Here is a 13,528-nt window from a genome sequence, read left to right on the forward strand (position 1 = left end):
GTTGATATTATTATTATTCCTAGAAGATTTGATATTGCTGTTCAAAAGTAATCGATGTCAGCCCACCCCCATTACAATTTTATGTTACTTAGAGATATATTTTCTAGTAACATGAGTTTCTAGTAACATGTTTATCCTATTAGTCCAGTCAAATAGTAGTTTTTCAGGAAACAGCCCGAAAGAATTTTTCTCGACAGTTCTATATGTATTTTGGGGCGCTGAATTCGAATCTGAAATTTTCTGACAAGCCAGAGGCGGATTCACCCCAAAACCCCCAAAAATTTAGGACTTTTTTAATTTTTCCATTTAATATCGAAAACTTCGAGTTTTTGGAGAAAAATCATTTTCAACAAAATTAAATATAATAAAATTGAGTGGTCGCGCAGGATTCTCTATTTTTGGTTCCGGAGCTACGAATTTTCAAAAAAAAGGTATTTTCAAGGGGTTTTCAAAATTATGCAAACCTACCACTTCTATCCTATACAACTTGGATATTTTTTAGTATAGATAAAAAATCACATATCACGTGAAAGAACAATTCATTCTGAACAGGATTCCTAGGAATTTTCGAATTTAGTAGTGTGGGAGGGGGAATACACCCAAAAATAGAAAATCATGTCCTACAGCCAAAATACAAATTTTTCATTAATAATACCTTTTCAAGGCCCTCCTAACATAAAAATACATAATTATTTCAGCTGAAATCATCTCACAAGGGTTATTTTCTATGAGAATCACCCGTTAGAAACATTTAATTTCAGTATTTCCCAATGAAATTTCTAATGGTGGGGGGGTACGTCATAAGGATACGTCAAGGATCAAAACTTTAAACACTTATAGCTTTTGACAGAATAATCAGATCTCCTCGTACTACATACAGCTCACTCTTCTCAGCTCGTCAAGGCGGTTCAAAATCATGTATCATAACTGAAATTTGATGAAAAGATAGAAAATTCATCCTTTAGTGCATTTTAGCCCATATTTAAATACACAGAAAAATGGGCAATTTCTATATTCAAAACTGTGTATCTCGGTAATAATAATTTTTTCAATTGGCTGTAACTTTTGAACGTTATTGAAATCAGAAAAACGATCCATAAGAGCGAAAAGAAGAGATAATTCTCTACAATCTTGACTAGTGTTTCACAAGATACGCAACTTTGAATATGCAAGAAATTTGTGATATGTAAATCATTTTCACAGTCTCGCATATTAAAAGTTGCGTGTCTTGTGAAACACTTCAGATGAAAAATTCAAGAAGTAGTCAAGGTTGTAGAGAATTTTCTCCTCTTTTCGCTCCCATAAATCGTTTTTCTGATTTCAATACCGTTCAAAAGTTACAGCCAATTGAAAAAATTATTATTACCGAGATACACAGTTTTGAATATAGAAATTGCCCATTTTTCTGTGTATTTAAATATGGGCTAAAATGCACTAAAGGATGAATTTTCTATCTTTTCATCAAATTTCAGTTATGATACATGATTTTGAACCGCCTTGACGAGCTGAGAAGAGTGAGCTTACAGTCAATTGAAAAAACTATTATTTTCATTTTCTCATTTTTTCTGCGATTTTACTGTTATTCAAGAGTCTCTTAAACGAGTAAGATACATTATAGTAACCTGCGATTGGTCTCTAATGAATGAGAATTACATGCTCTATAAGCTGCGTTGCCTTAAATCCATCTTGCATGACTGTTTATTATCGAAAAACTGTGAAAATGAGGAAAATATCGCAAATTTCTTGATTTTTTGAAACAAACGTATCTTACTTCACGATCATATTTTTACAAAAATCATTTACCTCACATGAAAGAGGAGATTCTGTTCTTCAAATCAAGACCAAGTACCATTTTTTATCATTTCGGGTTACCGAGATACACAGTTTTGAATATAGAAATTGGCCATTTTTCTGTGTATTCAAATATGAGCTAAAATGCACTAAAGGAGGATTTTTCTATTTTTTCATCAAATTTCAGTTATGATACATGATTTTGAACCACCTTGACGAGCTGAGAAGAATGAGCTGTATGTAGTACGAGGAGATCTGATTATTCTGTTAAAAGCTATAAATGTTTAAAGTTTTGATCCTTGATGTATCTAACGGGTGATTCTCATAGAAAATAACCCTTGAGAGATAATTTCAGCCGAAATAATTATGTATTTTTTTGTTAGGAGGGTCTTGAAAAGGTATTATTAATGAAAAATTTGTATTTTGGCTGTAGGACATGATTTTCTATTTTTGGGTGTATTCCCTCTCCCCCACTACTAAATTCGAAAATTCCTAGGAATCCTGTTCAGAATGAATTGTTCTTTCACGTGATATGTGATTTTTTATCTTTACTAGAAAAATATCCAAGTTGTATTGGATAGAAGTGGCAGGTTTACATAATTTTGAAAACCCCTTAAAAATATCCTTTTTTTGAAAATTCTTAGATCCGGAACCAAAAATGGAGAATCCTGCGCGACCACTCAATTTTATTATATTTAATTTTGTTGAGAATGATTTTTCTCCAAAAACTCGAAGTTTTCGAGATTAAATGGAAAAATAAAAAAAAACCCTACATTTTCGGGGGTGAAGCCGCCCTCTGGCTTGTCAGAAAATTTCAGATTCAAATTCAGCGCCCCAAAATACATATAGAACCGTCGAGAAAAATTCTTTCGGGGCTGTTTCCTGAAAAACGACCATTTGACTGGACTATATATTTTTAGAGATCTATGTTATAGTATGTAATGCTTGTAATTTCAATAGTTTTGGAGTTTATTGGTTCATTCATGTATCATAAACTTAATAAAGTTGGTTCTATCTGAGTTCCGTTTTTCACCTGTATAATTATCTTTTGTAATGCAATATACAAATTCAAAATCCAGAATTTTTTGTAGACTTTCCAATATGATAATACATGCTCTAATTTAGATTATACAACGAGCAGGCTCTGCCTTCTACTTATCTACGAGTAGCTGTTGAAACATTATGAAAATAAAAATCTACTGGACCAAATAGCCTACGTTCAAATTTAGCAAGTGAACTTAGTTGCCCTTCTAGAGGCGCACTAAGAACTGATTTGGATAACAATCCAAAGATATGCCCAAAAATGTTCGAATTTGGTAAACTGGCTCAGCTAAGGTGTAATAATGTCTTAGGAGGGAGGATTTCGAAAGGATTTTCGAATTGAGCCACAGAGGATAAATGAATTGAATTTTTTCAAATTTGGTACAGAGGTTCAGCATTCAGCTGAGTTGTAGAGATATTGAACTAAAAAGGATTTGAAATAATGCCAAACATTGTCCGAAATCGGCGGTTTTTTGCGCGTTTTCTAGCATTTTTCTGCTTTTTTCGGGAACAAATGAACAAAAAATATTAGAATTCAGTACAGAAAACATAAGTTCAGCTAAGGTGTAAAAATGTTGTATGAGAAGGGTTTTGAAATGGGTAGGCCTAACGTCAAACACATCGACAATCTGCGTTTTTCCAAAGTGTTTGCTGCTTCGAGAACAATATATTTTCAATTTCTATTTATTTATTCCCACACAAAAATCATATACCTACATATTCATTAATAGTTGAATAAAAACAAATCAAGGAAATATATTTCCCCACTTAGACTATCAATCCGTGTGTGGGGAAAGAATTCTTATCTAGAAAAGCCTCGAAAAATGAAAGATAATCAAATTCATTTCTTGAACAACTTATAAATTTTATTTTTTTAAACATAAAAAATAAACATGAATTGAACAACAATAACTTCAAATGTAAAAAATAAAACAAATGAAATCTAGGTATTACTAATATAGGTTGGTACTATAAGGTCGAACAAGTCAAAAGAGCGCTGCATCAAAAACAAAAAAACTAAAATACATGCAAGAAGTGAGAGAGAGACAAAAAACGAAACAAGGGAAAACTAATGGCTTATAAACAAAGATTAAAAGTGGGAATATCTGTTGTTTGTTATTGGGTTTGAGGACGAAAAAGGAATAATGTTTTCAGAGCACAGTATAATGATTTGAATAGTAAAACTATGAATTAAATTTCCGAAGGACCAGCTTGACATCAGTTCAAGCAATGAGAGATATAACAAAACAAAGGAATATTAAAAATTAAGCATAAAATAATAATCATAGTTCACAATACCTTTAGTCATTGTTGAAGTTCGATGGTTTTCGATGAGTTACCTGAATTATTCGAGTCCATGGCCATGGAAAGAATACGCATAGTTCACGAGCACTGGACACTTTCACTGGTACCACTTGTCGTGAGGTGTAAACGAAAATAACAAGGTTTAACTAAAAGAGTTTTTTCAACAAATAAGAAAATACTGAGTAGCGACTTTGGGGGAGAGGTTTGAACGAAGCATTTACAAGAGGTAGGGTGTGACCGACTCCATCTAGCAGAGGCAAGCAAGCGACTCGTACTAGGCCTAGCTTACCCTGGGCAGAGGTATGCGACTAGAGCCCCGGGAGAGATATCACCGTGCAGGCATACTATGGGAAGATTACAATGACTTATTAAAATAATAATTATATTGTTGGCAGGTGTGTGGTGCTAAAATATGAAACTGATACAAAATAAGTAGTGAGCTATTAATTCAGTATGATTATTACTTAACATACCGGGGGCCTTAAATCCTCCTAGGATTCAATTAACAAACAATAGTATACAATTATCACCCCTAGTGATATCACAAAATTGGAAGTTAACAAATAAAAATATATATATACATATGCCAAGCTTGGCTAGATAATTAATGAGATATTGGTAGAGGGTAGACCTTATGAACAGGCCTAGTTAATCTTCCAGGCTGTGTCCTCAGGTGAACCACCCTTACAGCACCATCCTTCCCAGGAGAACCATCAACAATTCTTGCCAGCGACCAAGTGAGAGACGGTGTAGGCTGATGAATCAGAACTAGATCACCGATCTGCAGGTTGGTTGTGGCTTTAGTCCATTTCACACGTTGATGTAGGGTGTGGAGGTATTCCAGCTGCCAGCGTTTCCATAAGCGTTGGTGGAAGGCTTCAATCAGCTTCCAATGGTTGAGGCGATTGAGTGTGGTGTGGTGACTTTCCTCAGGAACAGCAACCAGAGGTGAACCAATCAAGAAGTGGACTGGTGTGAGGGCTGTGAGATCACTTGTGTTGTTGGATAGAGGAGTGAACGGTCTTGAATTCAAAATGGCTTCAATCTGGGTAGTGAGAGTAATGAATTGCACCAGAGTCAGTATGTAATCACCAACTACATGACGGAGATGGTGTTTTATGCTCTTTATTGCTACTTCTCAAAGACCACCTTGATGAGGAGCTGCAGGTGGATTGAAGTGAAATGTTATCTCAAGCTGAGCAGTGAATTCAGCAATCTGTGCTTTCTCTGACTTCAAAAGAGTTTGAAGTATATTATTAGCACCAACAAAGTTTGTGCCACAATTGGAGTAAAGGTTTTTGCATAACCCAGGTAGTAGTATAAAAAAAAAGAAGTATGGCGCACCAACGGTCAAAGGTCAAAGGTCCTCCTTAGGTCAAAGGTCAACCTAACCTAGCAAAATTAAACCTAACCTAACCTAGTTTAACCTAACCAAGGTCATGGTCAAAAAAATAAAATTGAAAAAAAAATTGTTTTCAATTAATAATAATAAATCAGAAATAAATAAAAATGAATCAGAAGACCCCCTACCCACTTGGGAAGCATATAAATAGTGTGTACAACAGTTGAGGACCATCAGTTGCAGTGTTTTGATCAGCAGAGGGTGCCCGATTCTGTGACGAATAGGTGTCTGGAAGAAGGGCCTATGTTAGGTTTTCTGAATTTTAAAGAAGAGCGTTTTTAAGTTTTAGCATTGGAAAACAGTGATTTTTCAACATAGGCCATTTTTCCACTTCACAAGAATCCTCTTCAGCAACGAATATTTCACAACACAGACCCCTACTATGTGATATAATAGTGTAATATATTATATTATCAAACATCATTAATAATATTATTATTCTACATAGAAGGGTTTTCATTCATTCAGAGTGATTTAGCGTCACATTAGAATAACACTTGAAGCCAATAATGTGCCATTATGATATTGGAACAATATGAAAAAACTCTTCATAGAGAAGAATAATCATCAAATCAGAGTTTCAATAAGAGTTCAGTTTGAATAAAAAGCAATGAACAAGAATAATCAGTAAGAATAATAATCAAATCAGAGTGATCATTATGATTCTGTCTTTTTCAATCACACGGTAGGCAAATTTTTATAGAAAAGTTCATGTTCTGGATTAACTAGAAATTGCATCATTTTTAGCAGATCTGTTTTCTTCCCCTTTCTCTATGGGAATTGGGCTCGAGTAAAGCTGTGGCAAGGTCGATACAATGGGTAACTCCACATCAGTATTGAAAATATTGAAAATTTTCCATGGTCGTAATGAATTATGTGATTCTCTAGCACAGACAGAACCAATATTATCCTTACACATTTTGAACCATACATATTTTGTAACTTGGAACTTTTTGCATGTGAGAAAAAGATTTTACTTTCCTTGCCCTATTACCATAGGTAAGGAAAGTATTGCTTTCCAAAAAAAATCAAGGTACCCCAATTTCTAAATTTCTATACGTTTCAAGGCCCCCAGAGTCCAAAAAAGTGGTTTTTGGGTATTGGTCTGTATGTGTGTGTCTGTGTGTGTGTATGAGTGTATGTGCATCTGTGTACACGATATCTCATCTATCAATTAACGGAATGACTTGAAATTTGGAACTTAAGGTCCTTCCCCTAAAGGATCCGACACGAACAATTTCGAACAAATTATACAAGGTGGCAGCTAAAATGTTGTAAAAAACAGGGTTTTTCGCGATTTTCTCGAAAACGGCTCCAATGATTTTGATCAAATTTATACCTAGAATAGTCATTGATGAGCTCTATCAACTGCCACAAGTCCCATAGCTGTAAAAATTTCAGGAGCTCCGCCTCTTCAATGCAAAGTGTGATTTTAAATTCTCAATTATCTGGCTTCAAATACAATTTAAACAAAAAAATTCAAGTGGAAAAGATTGAGCATAAAAATCTCTACAATTAATGTTCAGTGACATTTCCACCTAAAATTGAAAATAAGCTCGAAATTCGAGAAAATGTGTTTGTTCAATAATGCAAACTGTTGGCAACTGTTGATTCTATTAAATCATTCACTATGAAGAGGTAGCAGAGACTTCGTGTCTCCAGCGTTATTGTCCTGTCACCAGCTGGCTTAGATCTTAGAAAAATAGACTTTAGATGCGCGGGAACACTAGCGTCTGTTGATCAATTTTCATAACGGCAAGGAAAGTAGTGTGAGTGCACCACACCAGATTTTTTGGTTATATTATCTAAATCTTTGAAATTTTCTTGTTCCATCTCTGTTATGGTAAACGGTGACTTTAGATTTGACTCTCCGATCATGTACTTCAAATCTGCTGGAACCATTGGTTTAGATTTCTTTTTTTGGCGCTCGATTGTTGCAAAGTCACGATCACATGGCAGGAAGCTGTGACCTGTGATCAAAAACTTTTGATGTACCTCAGTAAAGTAGTCAAATCTTATTAAATACATTAATAAACAGAGAATGTTCTATTGTTGTTTTGTCCAGCACATCTGTCGGACCAGATTATTAGCTTATGCTCCTCTGTTGGTACCAATTTTTGGAAATTTGAAATGACATAATGTAGAATACATGAACCTATATCCTTTGAGCCCCTTTTTGCGATAACTTGGTGCCAAAGGAACATATTTGCTTGATTGGAGTTCATATTATGAATTGCAAAATTGTAGTTAGAATACTGTCTTTGGTAATAAACATCGGAATGAGTCAACATTGGAGTAAAGAGAACTTGCTGCAAGTCTATACAGAGCGTTGTGTTTGGATTTATACCATCTTCTGACAGCTGTTTATGCACTGTCTGCTTTCATATGATGCAAACTAGATTCTTCTTGTATCTTTTTACGTTCATTATCTGTAGATACCAAAACAAGTTTTGCGAATAGTTGATCACACAATTTGCAAGTATCTGACCTAGGAGACCAAAATCTTAAATTGAATTCCCGATTAAAAATCTTCCTGTACAAACTGTAAGTAGCTGGTTGATTATATTTTTCTTCAAAAAGCCTATGCATCTTCTTCACTGACAAGTCCATACTTAGATTATTCTTAGTTGACACATTTCGACTGTAATGATTTTCTGTAAGAGGGAAGCTCCTTATGTGCTTCCTAATTAGGTCTCCAATATTGTTATCTACAGCATGGGGTCGATTTAAATGTCTACCTACCTCGTTGATCACGTGGTGTTGTTTCTCCAGCCTTCAGTTTAGCCAGAAGAACTCGAATACGTTTTACACTGATAGAGAATACATGTAATAAAGTTGCACGGCATACTGGCTTGTTATTAATTCTGAAATCAAAACCTGCTAGTTTGTGAGATGTTGCAACAGTCTTTCCAGGTCTCCTGATTTTCACATCACGAAGATCAATGAACTTCTGAAGGAAAAGTTGTTGTTCATTGTAGCTCAACTGATAAAACCGTTTATGAAGTTCATGAACACTATCAAGTGAAAGATTCCTACAACCTGTCTTTTTACACGATTGATCACAAGCTGTAGCCCTCGTTGGAAGTTTTTTCCTGCTATTACTTTCCCTTTTCCACGTTTATCAGTATATTGTTGACCAGAATTGCGAAGAAATTTTTGTTTTTTATCCTTCCACTGAATGACGTTCAATGATCGTTTCTTCCCACTACACAGATTTTCAACGTCTCTTTGTGACAAATCCATCTTGAGTTGCTAGTCACAAATTAAACTTTAAACTAAAACTTCGAACTAATTAAAATTCAACATAACCACGCACTAGATCCATCAGTTTGGACTGCAACACAGCACCATAATAAGCCATAACCTAGAACTTTCATCAATGCTGTCTCCAGCTGCTGGTGGACTCAAAAAAATAAACATAGGCCGTTCTTCCACTGGACATTTTCAATTTATGCATTGCCCTGAGCTCTGTTGGATACTTTTGTAACTAATATCTCTACAGTCGATAGAAAACATAACAAAGGCCATTATTCCACCAAAAAACAAGATTCATGAAAATTCGAACAGAGGCCCTTCTTCCAGACACCCATTCGTGTTTTTCTTACTCTCTCTGGGTGTGTGTATGTGTGTTTATAGTTTTCATATTTCTCTATTGCACTTGTATTAATTTTTGTTGTTGTTGTTTCGGTTTGAGCACACAGCTATACGGCTGCCTAAGCCTCTGTATTATTAAACACCCGGTAGTGCCACACCGCCGCAAGTTGTAGCTCCTAGTTGTACTTGTTTTGTGAGCACATAGCAGTGGCGATCGGTGCTGTAAAAAGTTAGTGAAGCACTAATTTGTTGGTGGGGCGGGGGGAGGGAGGTGGTTGTGGTTTGTTTGTTGTGGGTAATTTTCCTTGACCATGTGTGTAATATTTCCTTTTACTCATTCTTTTTTCTATTGAAGCATAATCTCACTGTAGACTGACAAGAGATTTCCTTCTAAAATTTAAATAACATAAAAACTTTGCATTACAATTTATTATTATCAAGAGATATATCTAAGAGTAATATTATATATTTAAAAAAAAACTCACCAAAGTTGATCAAGTATGTAGTCAAGTCTGTTCCATTGAGTTATGTATTCACTTATGCACTTGACTATTGTAAATGGAAATATAATATATTATAATACAATGTTGTTGTTGTCAGCATATGGCTTGGATTGTGGGGAGTCCCGTAGAAAGATCCACTTCGCCAACATAGGTAACCACAATCTCCCATGATGGAAAACTGCGATACTTATTCTTAATTTCACATGAATTTCAAAAAGATTGGAAAAATCTTTTGATTAAAAAAGCCAAAAACACAAAATGAAACACTAAAATCACTAATCCATGTCCGGAAACTTTAGAATCTTAAAATAATTTATAACACCAAATTTTCAACACATTGTATAATACAATATAGTTCCCTCGATTAATCGAACTTTCTTCTTCATTATGCCCCCGAAAAGCCAATTCTTGTTTCCCCAAGAAGCAAACCACATTAATAAGTCTCTTAAGTAGATCCGGTTCCGCTCGACTATTTTATTATGTTGCAAAATTTCCTGTTTCAATTGATCATCTAAAGCAGTCTCTATCCTGATCTGACCAAAAGAAGCAGCACACAATGAAGCACGTATGTGATTCACTGTTTCTAATTTCATGAGAAGCAAGCGATTTGCTTAAATTCCCAAGGTGTTTGAATCCAGTTTCTGTCCATGAAGTATGTCTATCCCTTCCAAACAATAAACAATTTCAACAAAATAGTGCATTCAACGTTTCACTTCCAGCTAATCATTCACACTTTTTATGATTATTCGACTGAAAATGTCTTGTAAATTTCCCACAATTTTACATCAAGTTTGGGGGTAAGTCTAAAACCTTGACCAGCATAAAAAGTGATTGACCGGGTATTTCTAATTGTCCGATTCGTTTCAAATTTGGCATACAGAATGATATACACATGTCAAACATACTGTTGAAGTTTCATCAAGATAAAATGATGTTTAGGGGTGGTTAGGGGTAAAAAACCCTATTGACCAGCATAAAAAGTGATTGACCGGGTATTTCTAATTGTCCGATTCGTTTCAAATTTGGCATACAGGAAGATATACACATATTAAACATACTGTTAAAGTTTCATCAGAATATAATGATGTTTAGGGGTGGTTAGGGGTAAAAAACCCTATTGACCAGCATAAAAAGTGATTGACCGGGTATTTCTAATTGTCCGATTCGTTTCAAATTTGGCATACAGGAAGATATACACATATTAAACATACTGTTAAAGTTTCATCAGAATATAATGATGTTTAGGGGTGGTAAGGGTAAAAAACCCTATTGACCAGCATAAAAAGTGATTGACCGGGTATTTCTAATTGTCCGATTCGTTTCAAATTTGGCATACAGGATGATTTACACATATTAAACATAGTGTTGAAGTTTCATCAAAATATAATAATGTTTAGGGGTGGTTAGGGGTAAAAAACCCTATTGACCAGCATAAAAAGTGATTGACCAGGTATTTCTAATTGTCCGATTCATTTCAAATTTGGCATACAGGATGATATACACATATTAAACATACTGTTGAAGTTTCATCAAAATATAATGATGTTTAGGGGTGGTAGGGGTAAAAAACCCTATTGACCAGCATAAAAAGTGATTGACCAGCGTAAAAAGTGATTGACCGTGTATTTCTAATTGTCCGATTCGTTTCAAATTTGGCATACAGATTGATATACACATGTCAAACATACTGTTGAAGTTTCATCAAAATATAATGATGTTTAGGGGTGGTTAGGGGTGAAAAACCTTATTGACCAGCATAAAAAGTGATTGACCGGGTATTTCTAATTGTCCGATTCGTTTCAAATTTGGCATACAGGATGATATACACATATTTAACATACTGTTAAAGATTCATCAAAATATAATGATGTTTAGGGGTGGTTAGGGGTAAAAAACCCTATTGACCAGCATAAAAAGTGATCGACCAGGTATTTCTAATTATCCGATTCGTTTCAAATTTGGCATACAGGATGATATACACATATTAAACATACTGTTAAAGTTTCATCAAAATATAATGATGTTTAGGGGAGGTAGGGGTGAAAAACACTATTGACCAGCATAAAAAGTGTTTGACCAGCGTAAAAAGTGATTGACCAGGTATTTCTAATTGTCCGATTCGTTTCAAATTTGGCATACAGGATGATATACACATATTAAACATGATGTTAAAGTTTCATCAAAATATAATGATGTTTAGGGGTGGTAGGGGTAAAAAACTCTATTGACCAGCATAAAAAGTGATTGACCGGGTATTTCTAATTGTCCGATTCGTTTCAAATTCGGCATACAGAATGATATACACATGTCAAACATACTGTTGAAGTTCCATCGAAATATAATAATGTTTAGGGGTGGTAGGGGTAAAAAACCCTATTGACCAGCATAAAAAGTAATTGACCAGCGTAAAAAGTGATTGACCGGGTATTTCCAATTGTCCGATTCGTTTCAAATTTGGCATACAGGATCATATACACATATTTAACATAATGTTAAAGTTTCATCGAAATATAATGATGTTTAGGGGTGGTAGGGGTAAAAAACCCTATTGACCAGCATAAAAAGTGATTGACCGGGTATTTCTAATTGTCCGATTCTTTTCAAATTTGGCATACAGGATGATATACACATATTAAACATACTGTTGAAGTTCCATCGAAATATAATAATGTTTAGGGGTGGTAGGGGTAAAAAACCCTATTGACCAGCATAAAAAGTGATTGACCAGTGTAAAAAGTGATCGACCAGGTATTTCTAATTGTTCGATTCGTTTCAAATTCGGCATACAGGATGATATACACATATTAAACATAGTGTTGAAGTTTCATCAAAATATAATAATGTTTAGGGGTTGTTAGGGGTAAAAAACCCTATTGACCAGCATAAAAAGTGATTGAGCGGGTGTTTCTAATTGTCCGTTTTGTTTCAAATTTGGCATATAGGATGATATACACATATTAAACATACTGTTGAAGTTTCATCAAAATATAATGATGTTTAGGGGTGTTAGGGGTAAAAACACCTATTGACCAGCATAAAAAGTGATTGACCAGCGTAAAAAGTGATATACCAGGTTTTTCTTATTGTCCGATTCGTTTCAAATTTTGGCATACAGGATGATATACACATATTTCACATACTGTTAAAGTTTCATCAAAATATAATGATGTTTAGGGGTGGTTAGGGGTAAAAAACCCTATTGAACCCTATTTACCTAGAATCAATTTAGGGAATTCATTAAACTGATCACCATTGTTACAAGCTATTTATAGATCGTTGAACTGTCTTGTTACTGATAAAATTATGTCAGTTGTCTACTGGAAAGCATAGTGCCAACACATAGCACTTTTATACCGTAGTGTTTTTGTTTCAACTCAATGCAGTATTATTATTATTAATGACGATTGTTAGTATTTTTATTGATGACTGTTATTAATATTAATCATGCCAGTTAATGAAGTAGTCCTAATGTAGACTACTTTCTGATTATTAAGTGAGTTCTGTGCTTATTCTGTGCGGTTATTCCGAGTAATGTGTGTGATTGAAATTGTTTGATGGTAGGTTTCCAGCTTAATTTCGGTATTTTTCAAAATATGAATTATCGTTTATAATGCCAGGAGAAAGGTATGCTGTTGTTAAACTTATTAATAAGTTTATTTCATTAACCTTCTAGTCGTGACCCTAAATTTCTCTGGCGTTCGTCGTGAGCCTGGGTCCTGAAGACCCACTTTTTCCATCAATTATTTAAAGCAGAATGCTATTTTTCATTTCAATGTGTCCATGGGATACTTAATTTTCATGGCAAAAACATTGCAAAGAACACTTGTATAGAGCAAGAATAGATCTTAATTATAATTCAAATATTCTTTAACTAATTATAAATATAAATACC

The 13,528-nt window shown here is 34.5% G+C and overlaps 1 long non-coding RNA gene across 1 annotated transcript; it reads left to right on the top strand.

Moving 5' to 3' along the window:
• Positions 1–644: 644 nt before the first annotated feature.
• Positions 645–2,823, top strand: LOC120354411. The gene is made up of 2 exons (XR_005572996.1): positions 645–1,336; positions 1,520–2,823. It is a non-coding gene; the product is annotated as an uncharacterized LOC120354411 (long non-coding RNA).
• The last annotated feature ends 10,705 nt before the right edge of the window (positions 2,824–13,528 follow it).

This window comes from Nilaparvata lugens, chromosome X (genome assembly GCF_014356525.2).
Source record: "Nilaparvata lugens isolate BPH chromosome X, ASM1435652v1, whole genome shotgun sequence".
NCBI lineage: Eukaryota > Metazoa > Arthropoda > Insecta > Hemiptera > Delphacidae > Nilaparvata > Nilaparvata lugens.